This window comes from Furipterus horrens, unplaced genomic scaffold (assembly GCF_987537825.1).
Source record: "Furipterus horrens unplaced genomic scaffold, mFurHor1.1.pri manual_scaffold_8, whole genome shotgun sequence".
In the NCBI taxonomy this organism is placed as follows: Eukaryota; Metazoa; Chordata; class Mammalia; order Chiroptera; family Furipteridae; genus Furipterus; species Furipterus horrens.
Window position 1 is genome coordinate 92,956,854 of NW_028327178.1, and position 13,638 is coordinate 92,970,491.

The following is a 13,638-nucleotide window of genomic DNA, read 5'->3' on the forward strand; positions in this document are numbered from 1 at the left end:
GCCTAGACTTTACCATGTGACCTGAGATTGACCAATCAAGCACAGCTCCTGGCCAAGACTTAGCTGGATTGTTGATGTTCTAGGCCCCAATGACATATTTCTTTATATTTCTCTTTTGCTTGTACTTGCAACAGTGTCTGTGCTGGTACTTGTAACAGACAAAAAGAATTTTCATTTACAAGTTGTGACAACTTCTTTATGAAGCTATAAACTCCTTGAAAGCAGGGCCTACGTTTTATCCTGCTCTTTGTCTTTGGTGCCCAGCTTAACCCTAGTCTCAACATATGTAGGTCAAATAAATGAAGAAACAGATATAGAGTTCGGGATTCTTGGCATTACTGTGGTTGTGGGGCAAAAATTTTGTGCATACTACCACAGTCACTAACAGTTGAGCAACACGTGGATGGAAACTAGAGGGTCGTGGGAAGGTCCTTTCTTCCTGTATTTGAGTACTTGGTGAAGTTCATGTTGGTGGTTCTAGTCCTCAAATTCCTGAAGTTAAAATTTTTTTATTTGAATATGGAATACCACTAACTTGCATCTTACCCCTGGGCAGGGGCCACACTAATGTTCTCTGTATGACTTCTGTATACATGCTTTGGAAATGAGCACAGCTGAAGCTTTTGTCCCTGGTTTCCCACAACCTCTTCCTAGGCACTGCACCCTGTCCTACTTCAGCCAAGGTAATGCCCTCTTCCGTTTTTAGTCCTGATATGAAAAGCACCTCTCTTATGGACTCAGGTCATGAAGACTCTACAGGTTCTGACGGTTCAGTAGGTACAAGATAGTCCTTAACTCGAATTCAGGATATGGACAAATATGACCAAGAGAAGAGATGAAATGATAACTGTTGTGCTCTGTTGAAAATTGAAGTGATTAAAGGTAGACAGTAATTTCCATGGTGAGGTGTGTGATAGAGGGAAGCACTTCTAGATACTGTAGTCAAAGAGGATTTCACTGAGATGAACTGAGACCTACATGAGGAAGAGTTAGCTTTGCAAAAAGCAACAGCCTATGCAACGGCCCAGCAGCTGGAGAGAGCCTGGAAAGGGCCACAGAAACTGACAGAAAGTTAGTTGTGGCTAGAGGGTGAGCGGTGGTGGAGGATGCAGATGGAGATCGGTTATTTTAATCAGGGCAGTGCCATGATTAGACTTATGTTTTAAGAAGTGAAATCTGGCTATTATGTCATCTCTCTAATGTAAAATAAAGTTGTTCTTGCCCTCTTAAATTACAAATGTTTAGCATTTCTCCTTGGGACTTTCCAAGTCCCATTGGGAAAACACCCCAGAATCTTCTGGGGTAGATGCAACTCCGATCTTGGTCCCTGGAGGCAAAATGAAGCTCCTCTTAACACCAGCAATTGGAATCCTTCCCTTGCAGTTAATGAGGCAAAAAGTGGAGAAGGAATAAGTACAAAGGCCCTGATGTGGGAAGGAACCTGGTTTGAGGACCTGAAAGCAGCTGAGATCTGGGGAAGCTGGAAGTGTGAGAATGCGAAAAGTAGGTTAGGTCCAGACTTTCAAGAGCCTGGTAAATAGGCTTACAGTGAAGATCCCATTGATCTTAATCTTAAGAACAGTGGGAAACAGGCTTTGGGCAGGGGATGCCTGTGTATTTGCGTTTTGAAAGCTTCCACTGTCTGTGTGTGAAGATTAGATTAAAATGGGGACGAGTAATGGCCTGAAGGGGAACACCATCATCTAGGAGAGACGGTGGTCTATACTGGCGTGTTGCAGTGGTATGGAGAGAGGTGGGAGGCAAAATTAAGAGGTGATGGAGTATCCAGTACCCGGCTTCGTGGTTACGGGAGAGCGGGGACTTGGAGTTCTAGAACAAGGGAGTCGGCCTGGTTCTTGCGCGTCAGGACAGTGGGCGTGGCCCGCCGGAGCCGTCGCCACGGTGATCGGGTTGGGCGGGGCCGAGGGCGGGGCAGCTGTGCCGCTGCGTCACTTGGTGGTGGCGATGGTGCGTGTGTGTGGGGGGGTGGGGGATACGCTGGGCGCGTCCCGAGGGTCACGTGGTGCGCAGCACGCAGAGTCCTTCTGTCGGTTGGTTCTGAAGCGGCGCAGCCGGAGCGGGGCTGTGAGGTGAGCTCGCGGTGAGGCGCGTTGAGGCGAAGCCGGCTGGTCGAAGCCGGGTCCGGGCGGGCCCGCGCCGGCGCGTGCCGTGCGGGTGGGGACGGTGACGGACGGGAGCACCGTTCCGGTGCCTGCTCGGCCCTGATCCCCGCCTGGCCCGTCTCGCCCGTCTCGCCCAGCCCGGAGGGAGGCCCGGGGACCGCTGCTGAGAGCGTGGCGGGCGTGCGAGCAGCGCCCAATCCCCAGGGCTCTTCACGGGAGTGACGGCCATCTAGGCCAATCAGTGCCGCCCTAGGGGGCTGGGCCGCGGCTTGCGGGCCCGGGGCGCGGAGCGGGCCGTGTTGGGGGTGAGGGGTAAGCGCTAGGGTAGAGCCAGAGCTTTGTAGACCCCGAGAGCTCCACCATCAGCCCTTCCTGTTGCCTTATTCTTTAAGATTGCGTTAAAAAAAATTTACTCTTTTATGCTATTCTGGGGAGCACACCCCTTTTCTCAAGCCCCCGACTATGGGAGTGTCCCCTTTCTCTAGTTTTGAAAATGTGGGTGGGGCACCCCGTTTCTTAAGCTCCAGCCCTTGGGTTTTATCTCAATTTCCAGAGCCCCCTCAAACTGACGATGTACCCCCTTTCCCAAGCCCCCCAAACTGGGAGGACACTTCTTTTTCCAGCCTTCAATCTGGATAAGCACTACCTTTTTAAATTTGGAGCTTCGCCCTGTTAACGAGTCTCGATTCTATCAAGTCTGGGGTCCAATAACCAAAGTTTGGGGGCACTTATTTCCACAGATCCAGGGAAGACTCTTCTTTTCCAGGCCCCAAATCTGGCAACATGCTTTCCAGAATTTCTTAAATTTAGGGGCCACTTCCTTTCCCCAATTCTTCGAATCTGAGGTACGCCTCATTTCCAGAGACTACCGACAATGAGATCCAAATCCTGAAGTTTAAGGTTACATATTTTCAGTTATACAAATAAGGGAATTCACTGCTTTTTCCAGTCACTGTTATTGGGTTTGCACCCTTTTTTCATGAGTTCCCCAAATCGAACTGTCTTACTTCCTGGGGGAGACTCATTTTCATATCTGAGAGTGTATTTATTTCTTGTGGCCCACAAATGTACAGGATGCACCCCTTTTGGTTACACAGTTTTTAGGGTGCAGCCACCTTCCTGATTCTTTTTAAATCTGGAAGGGTACATCTGTTTTCCGAGTCCTCATTCCCAGGTGAGGGTCCATGGTTTTTGAGTTTTTCTGCCAGCCAAGATATTTTCTTTCTTCAGTTTCCTTCCATTTTTGAAACCCCAATTTCCTCTAGGTGCTCTCCTTGTCTGGTCAGTGCACCCATTTCCTTTACTTCTGTGACCTTTTTTTTTCTCTAAGCACACTTTCTATAGTTCACACCTCCTGAATACCCCTTCCCCAAGGGGATTCCCTCTTCTAAAGGGGTGCCTGCAGGTTTTATCTCCTGTGTTTACTTTATTTTTTATCTGGAACTCTTCTCTCTTGGCTTGCCCTGTCCCCAGGCATTTTTCTGGTTTCTGACTTTGCACACTGCTCTGCTTAGTGGTGTCTGTACAGATTTTCTCTTTCTTCCCCAGCGCTGGAGGTGGCCTCAAGTCCAGGACTGCCTGATGCCCCAAGTGCTGGATTTAAACTAGAAAGGAATCTCCTCTTATATTTTTGGTTATTCACAGGACTGTTAATTCTCCTGGTGGTTTGCTTCCTATAACATTCTGGTTAGATGAATACTGTTTTCTCCTTTGCTTTATTTCCCTGTATTGGGAAGACAAAAAAACCCTCAAGAGATTCTTGCTTTCAGCTCAAAAGCTTCCTCCCTACATTGGCTTTCTTCTTTCCTTTTATCAAGAAAAGAGGTCATTTGGAGGAATCTCTTAGTCATTGTTTTTGTTCTTGTCCCTGGGGTGCAGGTGGGGGATGGATCCTTATCTCTCCCCATCATCCTCTCACGTATCCACCTAGCCTTGCTCCCAATCCCCCCTCCCCCTTAAAATCTGCAAATATCTGGGACCCTTGTCTCTTAAGAGCCTCTCAGTAGGTTCTTTTGTATTTCTCTTTCTAGATCTTACTCAAGGCTTCTCAGCCTAAACCCCTTAACTAGATTAATTTCTCCACAGCTGGAATTCCAAGTGCTTATGGAATAATGACACCTTTGACCTTTCTCCCTTTTGAGAAGTACTGAGTGTGCAGCTGTATGAGGCCTCAGTGGGGGAGAGTTTGGGCCTGAGAAGCTGCCCTGGCAGGATAAGGCAGAAGGAACATACTGCATTTTTAGGACCACGTCCTTCTGAATCTTATTTGGAGATTGGATGTTTGCCAAGCACCTGCTCCTTAGGGATGCTGGGGGGATTGACTGATACTCCCAGGAACCTATGGGAATTAATGGGGCTTGTGGAGAAGTGTTTGAACTATGTTGGAACTTGAATAAAATTAAACATTATTGTATTTTCAGAACAACTAAGCTGTTTTATATTTCATGTTCATGAAAGCCCTAGAGCTAAGTTGTGCTATTTCAGGATGTCAAATAGATCACATTTGATCATTTGGTCATTAGTAAGTATCAGATTCATTAAAAAACATTGGAGGTCTGTCTGAGTGAGCAGTACCTAATAAAGTATGGTATACAGAAAGTGAACAGGTACTTTGTCTCTTTATTTGCCTGTTTGGTACTTTATCTGTGTACTGCTATGTACAGTGCACCCAAAACTTTCTACACCACTGCTTCTCAAACTTGAATGTGTGTATAAATTACTTGGAGTGGGTGGGTAGGGCTTGCTAAAATGCTGATTCTGATCCAGTAGGATTAGGGTGGGGCCTGAGTGTCTGCATTTCTAATTCCCAGGTGATGGTAATGTTATTGAATTACATTTTGAATAGTGAGGTTCTATACACAAAGCCAAAAATATCTCTCTGAAAATATGAAGGTGATGGTTAGCCTTATGCTGGGGTATTGCATTCCATTTTCTCTTTATCCAGACACACATCCCTTAAAGTTTGTACAAGGCATGGCCCTCTTCTGAGGACTATTAGTTATACTGAAATACAGTTATTCTAGCATTTAGCTTTTAAAACCATGGCTAAAACTTCTCCAGGAATTTGATTTTTATGTATTGTCAAATTTATTTATTTATTATTGTTTTGTGTCTGCCTTTTCCCAAAGCCTGAGCATTCCTTATCAAGTTCCATGATAGCTCAATTAATGGCTGTAGGCATGACACTCCCCTTTGTGCCTATATTAGCTCTTACTCAGTCTCTTCAATTCTTCGATGTCAAGGTGGTTTCTAGCGTTTTACTACTATAAATAGTGCTTTCTGTATAAACACATTTAGCCCAGTCATGATTATCTCCCTAAGATAAATTCATAGATGTGACTGCCAGGCCAAGTTACATGTTTATTTTTAAGGCTTTTGATGAATACAGCCAAAATGACCTGCACAAAGGATGCACTGGTTTGTACTCTCACTTAACAATGTATGAGCGCGCTCTTTTTAAAAACAAGTATGAAAAGCTCAAATTTCTTTTTATTTCCCCTGAAAATTTGTTTGTTAAACTTTAATTTTTTTTTTGTTGAATTTATTGGGGTGATATTGGTAACAATATTACATAGGTTTCAGTTGTACATTTCTATAATACATCATCTGTATATTGTGTGTTCACTACCCCAAGTCAAGTCTCCTTCAATCACCATTTATATTTTTTCAAATTTAGATGTTTAAATATAAATATTTCTTGCTTAAATGTGGACATAATTCTTGACATAGAATCATATCATACTTTATAGTTTATAGTAATAATCAGCCACCTTGTCTCTCTGGTTCCTCATCTGTCATCTTCCCATGGTGAAGAGTCTGAGATACCCCAAGTCAGCAAGGTCACAGGTGCTAGAGTTTCCAAGGAGTCTTTGATTTTGTAGGTTCTGGGAATGGGTCTGGGAAAGGCAGTGGAGCTTGAATGGAAGCTGCTGGCTTATCTTTGGGAGCTTCACAAAGGTGAATGCTGGTGAGAAGATGACCTTCTTTGATGGGGATTATGCCTTGATGACTATGCTCTCTCCCTCCTTTTGTACTTACTCTAGTCTTTTTCTAAGTCTTAGTGGTTTTTCCTTTCTAAATGTCTTAGGTCATCTGTACCTATTTCCCTGACTGTCACCTGTCATGGGTTTTTCCCAACATGATCCTATTCTGGGCTCTAATCAAGACAAACCTGAATGCCTAGACTATTTTGTGTCCTGGTCCATCCCCCTCCCCACCCTCACGTGAATGTCAGCTCCGTTTCAGTCAAGGATTTTATCTGGATTTGATTATAGTTCCAGCTGTTCACTCAGGCAAGTCACATAATGCTACTGGGCCTCATTGTCCCCATTTGTAAAGTGAGGGGCTGATTATCTCCAAGGTGTACCCTGCGCTGTGTCTTCTTCAGTACCTGGCTTAGAAACCCAGCCTGGGAGCTTGTTGTAGCAGATCTGATTTCTTCACGTGCTCTGTTGGGCAGGCTGCCAGTCATTCTCTCGTCCGAGTCACTTCTGCCACTGCCTCTTTTCTAGCCAAGACAGCCAGCTTGTCCTTACACCCAACTCCAGCATTCTTCTGCCTCCATGTCCTCTTCCAGTTCCAAGCTTTATTTCATTCAGAACTGCCTGATTTTTTCAAAGAAGTCTTCCTTGAATTCTCTATTCAGTGTTAGCTAGTTCCCTGAATCATTTAAGAGGGAGTCTGTAGTTTACACACAACATGTTTATTTCTAAGTTCTCTTGTCTGATGTATATTTTATTTTTTATTTATTGGTTTTAAATAGAGGAAGGGGGAGGGAGAGACAAACAGACAGACATTGATCTGTTGTTCCACTTATTTATGCTTTCACTGGTTGCTTGTATGTGCCCTGACTGAGGATCAAATATGCAACTTTGGTGTATCAGGACAATGCTCTAACCAACTGAGCTAGCTGGCCAGGACCTGGAAAACATTTTTTAAATAAACATCAGGCCCTGGCCAGGTAGCTCAGTTGGTTAGAGCTTCATCCCGATAGACCAAAGTTGTGGGTTCGATCACCAGTCAGGGCACATACAAGCAACCAGTGAATGCATAAATAAGTGAAACAACAAAGCAATCTCTCTCTCTCAAAATCAATAAAAATTTTAAAAATTAAAAAAATGTTTTCGTCTCCTCCCCTTTTCAGCTTTCCTTTTTGCTTTGAATTAGCAGTGTAGGTAGAATGAAATTTAATGTTTTAAAAAAGATTTTATTTTCTTTTAGAGAAAGGGGAAGGGAGGGAGAAAGAGAGGGAGAGAAACATCAGGCGGTTGCCTCTTGCACGCCACCCACTGGAGACCTGGCCTGCAACCCAGGCGTGTGTCCTGATCCAGAATTGAACCGGTGACCCTTAGGTTTCCGGGCCGGCACTCAGTTCACTGAGCCACACCAGTCAGAGCTAGAATGAAATTTAAAAGTGAAGCAGGTAGTTTGCCTTTGGCCAGAGTTGGGGCAAAATGACATATAATTCTTTTAGCCCTCTTTACCCAAGGTTTCTCATATCTGTGGAGAATCTGCTGTCTGGTATTTCTTCCTGGATTTTAAAGGTGTTTAGCCCTGGCCGGTGTGGCTCAGTTGGTTGGTGTGTTGTCCTGTAAACTGAAAGGTCGTGGGTTTGATCCATGGTCAGCACATGCCTAGGTTGTGGGTTCAATCCCAGTCAGGGCACATATGAGAGGCAACTGATCGATGTTTCTCTCTCACATTGATGTTTCTCTCCCTCTCTCCCCCTTCCTTCCCCTCACTCTAAAATCAATAAGCACTCCTCAGGTGGAGATTTAAAAAAATGCATTAAAGGACCTTAAATTCCCTATCTGAAATTTGAAAGTGTATCCAAAATTTGAGTGTATCCTAAGTTCTAATACCTTTTAAAAATTACTTCCAAGTGCTCTTCATCCTAGAACGCTCACCCACAAAACTCCAGACAAGAAATTTCTAAGGACAATAAGAAATCTAAATTTCAAATAACTTTATCAATGAGTAAAACTAACACTTATTTGAAAACACCTCAAAGGCAGTTGCCTACACTGCCTGGAAATCAGGGCTCAAAGCTATCTATATATAACCTTCTAACCTCCCTTCCTCATCATCTTAGGAAGTAAGTGGGGGCGGAGTTTACATTTTTCTTGATAAGCATTTTTTAAAATCCAAACTAAATGTGTCTTTAGAGTCTCCTTGGTTAGGTTGGATTGTAAACTTGGAAAGAAAAAGGGAGAATGTTGTTTGTCTCTGTTCATCTCTCAGCAACTGCCCCTTTCAGATTATTGACTGACTAACCTATTGAAAATTGAAACCCTGATTTATAATGATGCTGTGACAACTTTGCTGGGTCTTGGGCTAGGTATCCAGCTGTCCTTTGCTTTCTTTGGCCAAATAATGGAAGCAATGAGCTTGCAGAAATCTCATAAAATTTTGGGAGCCTGGTATGAGTCACCAAGCGTAAACTGTACAGTTGTATGAAAGGGAGGTAGCTGGTGCCTGCCTGAATCAGTGGACTTTGGGGAAGGAGGGAGTGGAAGGGCCAGGGGAAGGATTTAAAATAATGGTTTTAGAATGGGAGCTTATCCTGTGTCAGGAACATAATCCTAGGATTTAAAAGGCTGACTCCCAGGCATCTTAGATGAATATTGGGGTTCTCTTTGTCCTAGTAGAGATCTGATTTTCAAGAAATCTCTTTACTGCATGGAAGAGGTGCCTGGCTAGGTGGATTGACATGCCTTCCTTGCTTTTACTGGTGCACAGACAGGTGTTGGGATTTATAGGTTTTGGAAACCTGGTTTGGAAATGTGGGCATTTTACAGTAATAAGTATAGCAAGCATTTTTGGGAGTACTCTACTGGATTTTATTGAATCTTTACAGTGTATCTATTATCCTCATCTAATAGATGAGGAAAGTGAGATTTAGTAACTTGTCCAAAGTTATTTGGCTAATGAGAGGCCAGGTTTCTTGGCCTGCAATACTGGTTCTCTTACATCTTCCTGTCTATGGATGCCTTACTCCCCCCACCCCTACCTCAGGTTTGAATGTCACTTTAATCACAGTAGCAAACAAGTAGTATCCTGGAACCTAGGACTGAGGCGTTGCTGAGAGGAGGGGTGGCCTTGCCCCCTCACCCCAGATTCCATTCCTGACCATGCAAACATCCCTTAATTGTCGAAGCTCAAGTCTCTCAGCTCAGGCTGCCTTTCTCTTTCTTGAGGCTTCTGGGCACGGATGGTTTGGGCTGCTTGATTGCCCCATGGAGCGGTGGTGAATGCTCTCCAATGTGCTTTGATGAGTAGGAAGTTGGTCATGCTATGACCTGTGTGTTATACATCTGCAGTTCAGAAAGGCGAGATAGTTAAAGAGGCCATCTTTCATGTCCATGGTGCATGGTATTTGGTGGTAGGAACCAGGATTTGGAGACAGAATGCCTGAGTTTGAGACCCAGCATCTGTAACTTGTGGGCTTTGGAGACAGACCTCTAGCATGCCAAGTTACTTAACCTGTCTGGACCTCTTTTTCCACACTCAAGTGTCATCGTAACTGCCTCCCATTGATCGTTGGAAAAATCAGTAAATGTTATTTTTCTACATTTCCTAATTGATAAGTGGGAATAAGAAAACCTTCAAAAAGTTAGCAAAACTTGGTGAACTGTGAAGAGCTGAGTGTATGTTACCATTATTTTTGTTTTATTTCACCCACAAAGTGTTTGTAAAATCCCCTCATGGACTTTGTTTGTAGTCTGTTTTATCCTTACTACATCAGTAGTGTCTGTAAGAGAAAGACTTTAAATTTTTTCCCTCATTTTCACACTTAAGAACATAACAGTATGTACTCCCTTAATATCATTAGTGTTTAAGTATCCCAAAAGCCTTATTTTTAAAAGCATTATAAGTATAATGGGTTTTGGAGGAGGTGCTGCTTTTCAAAATTCCAGCTCTTCCACTTAGCTGGTGACCATGGACAAGTTATTTGCTCTGAGCCTCTGTTCCCTCTCCTCTGTAAAATGGGATAATACTGCCAACTTCTCTGCATTGTTGGGAATGAGATGTTTGTCAGGGATTTAGCTGTGGTGAAGACTCAGTAAATGTTAGCCATTTCCTGGTATTGATAATAAAGGCCAGGAATAAAAGTTAATATTTAAGAATAAGGTAATAAAGTCATTGACTATTAAATAATTTATCTTCAAAGCTCCGTATTAGTGAAAGGGTTGTAATTCAGGAAGATGTCTCTGGAGGCCCCAAGGAGTAATGACTCCAATTCCAAATTGTTTTCCTTTGTAATGTAGTGATACCTCAAAAGAATCCTGTAAGCTTAGTCAGGTATGTTTAAAAAAAGACTCCTTTGCCTGAAAGGAACCCACACAAACCCATGCCAGAGCTACTGACATTTGTAGACTGGCTCCTCCTTGTGAAAGAATACAGCTGTTCTTCAGCCCCATGGGTGAAATTGTGGTCTGTCTTCAGGTGGCTCATTCCCTGTACTTTGCTTTCCTCTCCCTGCCCCCAATTAGTAATAACAGTTACTACATTTACCCGTGGATAGCAGTTTTCAAAGAACTTGCAAGTAATTATCTCCTTGAATCCCTACGTCCCTCCAGGGGAGTGATATTGGTCTCTTTCCTGTTTTTATTCCCATTTTGCCAGTGGGGAAGCTGAACAAGCATAGGACCACCATGTAAGGGTACTATTTGTTAGATGCCGGGGTGTCTATGAGGAGTTAAATGCCTAGGGAGAAATTGGCTCATAAAGAGGCAATTTCTTCTTTTTTAAAGATTTTGTTTATTGACTTTTAGAGAGAGGGGAAAGGGAAGGAGAAAAACATTGATGTGTGGTTGCCTCTTGCACACCACCAGCTGGGGACCTGGCCTGCAACCCTGGCATGTGCCCTGACCAGGAATTGAACCGGTTACCTTTTGGTTCGCAGGCCAGTGCTCAATCCACTGAGCCATACCAGCCAGGGCAGAAAGAGGCAATTTCAGTGCAGAATGTGAGTGCCGTGGCCCAGAGGACAGGCCAGGCTGCTATGGGAGAATATTGGAGTGAGCCCCTGGCTGTTAGTGCTAATGGTTGAGCCCAGGCCTGAAGGGGACTAGGCAGAAGAAGCAGCTTGTTTGAGCAGAGGTCTGGAGGTTGGAACTGCAAGTCCAGGTGTGTGGGCTGCAAGAGCAGTAATAACCTTGAGAGCTTATTGTGTGCTAGGCTCTGTGCTAAGTAATTTTTACCTCCACAACGCTTGTACGACAGTACTGGTACTATCCCCTTCTTTTACAGAGGAGGCTGAGGCTCAGCAAGGAAGTGCCTTGTGCAAGGTTATCTGGAACATGGTGGAGCTGGGGGGGATCCACATTAGTCTCACTCCAGAGTTCTGGCTCATAACCACCGTGTACCACTGCCCCTTTGCTAAGCTTGCCTGCTTCCCTCTTAAGCTCCCATTGAGTTTGGTTTGGGTATAGGGCTAACTCATTGACAACCTTGATGCCACACTGAGTAGCTTAAACTCAGTTCTGTAGAGAAACTACTGAACTGCTTTTATTTAAATTGAGATATCATTAATGTATAACCTGAACTGTTTTATTTTATTTTGTTTATTTTTAGAGAGAGGGAAGGGAGGGAGAAGGAGAGGGAGAGGAACATCAATTTGCTAGAGATGAATCAATTGGTTGCCTCTTGCACGACCCCATCTGGGGACCTGGCCTGCAACCCAGGCATGTGCCCTGACTGGGAATCAAACTGGCAATCTTTCAGTCCACAGCCCGGCACTCAATCCACTGAGCCACACCAGCCAGGGCTTATTTTTATTTTCAGAGAGCTGGGAAGGGAGGGAGAAAGAAAGGGAGAGAAACATCAATCAGTTGCCTCTTACATGCCCTCCAGCAGGGACCTAGGCATGTGCCCTGACTGGGAATCAAACTGGTGGCCTTTTGATTCACAGGCAGGTGCTTGATCCACTGAGCCACACCAGACAGGGCATAACCTGAACTATTTTAAACAGAGGCATCTTATGATCAGATTTGTGTTTTAGAAATAGCACTGTAGTAGCAGTGAGGAAGATTAGTAATGGTGTAGTAGTTGACTGGAGTCAGACTACCTGGGTTTAATTCTTTGCCCCAGTCTATACTTGCTAGCTTTGTCATTTGAGCAGCTTACTTTCTGAACCTTGGTTTTTTCACCTATAAATTAGGAATAATAATAATACTCATTATGAACCTGTGAAGTGGACACTAAATGAGATGATGTGTATATAAGTACTTAGAATAGTTTCTGTCATGAAATAGGCAAATGTCTGTTTTTAAGAGTATTGATTTGGATCTGGGGAGGGTGTGTCTGAAGGCTTTGAGCTCCATCATAAACTTCTGCAGTAGTTGGATTAGAACTGATGGGGGTGTGGAGGGGGGCAGTTGGAACTGGGCAACCACCCAGAAATGGGAGAGACCTAGAAGTAGGTGTTACAAAATGGTGACTGAGAGTGGGAAGCAAGGGTGATGCCCATGTGTTTAGCTGGGCACATTGATCAATCTTGGGGCCTTAAACTGTGATGGGGAGAAAAGGAGAAGGAACTTGTGAGGGTAAGGTGATTAGCTCAGTGAAGTTGAGTAATGTGCCAAAGGTCATTGAGCAAATATATTCTGGAGCCAAGCCTGGACACCAGGCCCTTTCCACTGCTCCTGGGATTTCCACTGATTTAACCGACTCATTCTTAGTACTTTGAAATGGGTAAACTCAGCATGTGTTTGCTGTCTGTCTGATTTTATTTTTTTATCTGTCTGAATTTTAATTGTGGAAGGAAAAGCTAGATTCTTGGAGAAAGCATTTCAAAAATCTGGAAAGCGGGTAAGGGAATTTTTTGGCCTGTTTCCTCTGTGACTCTCCCCTCCCTTTTACTTCCCTCCATAGTCACTCAAATAAAAGAAACTAATTCACCTCTTTTTTTAATTTTCAGAGAGAAGGGAAGGGAAGGAGAAACAGGGAGAGAAACATCAGTCAGTTGCCTGTCACGTGCCCCCAGATGGGGACCTGGCCTGACCAGGAATTGAACCTTTCGGTTTGCACTCAATCCACTGAGCCACACCAGTCAGCCCCCCCCCCCCCTTTTTTTTCTAAATTGGTTTTAGGGAGGGAGAGAGACATTGATTTCTTGTTCCACTTATTTATGCGTTCATTGGTTGGTTCTTGTATGTGCCCTGACCAGGGATTGAACCCACAGTGTTGTATGTATCTAGACAATGCTCTTAACTGAGCTACCCGTCCAGGGCTAGAGCCGTTTCTAACAGCCTTATCAAAGTGGTCCTCCCATGTCACTGATTCACATTATTTTGTTGGTTTTTTTCTCACAGTACTTATCCTGCCAGAAATTACCGTGTTTGTCATATTTTTGCCTGCCTTCCCCACCAGAGAACAGGGTCCAGGTTGTCTCATCTTCCCTGTCTCTATCTCCAGCACACAGCAGACTCTCGATAACTATTGAATGAAGGAGACCTAAAGATTTGAGCGTGTCTTTCTTTTCTTTTTCTAAAATTAAGAAAAAGTTTTTAAT

General features: G+C 44.0%; 1 protein-coding gene across 3 annotated transcripts in view; it reads left to right on the forward strand.

Annotated features, from left to right (window-relative positions):
* Positions 1-2,017: 2,017 nt before the first annotated feature.
* The window catches only part of PHF20 (PHD finger protein 20), a 94,239-nt gene continuing 82,618 nt past the window's right edge, over positions 2,018-13,638 (forward strand). For all 3 annotated transcript variants that reach the window (XM_090286335.1, XM_090286337.1, XM_090286336.1), the window contains exon 1: positions 2,018-2,090. The gene's annotated coding sequence lies outside the window, so the exon portion shown is untranslated. The remainder of the gene's footprint in view (positions 2,091-13,638) is intronic.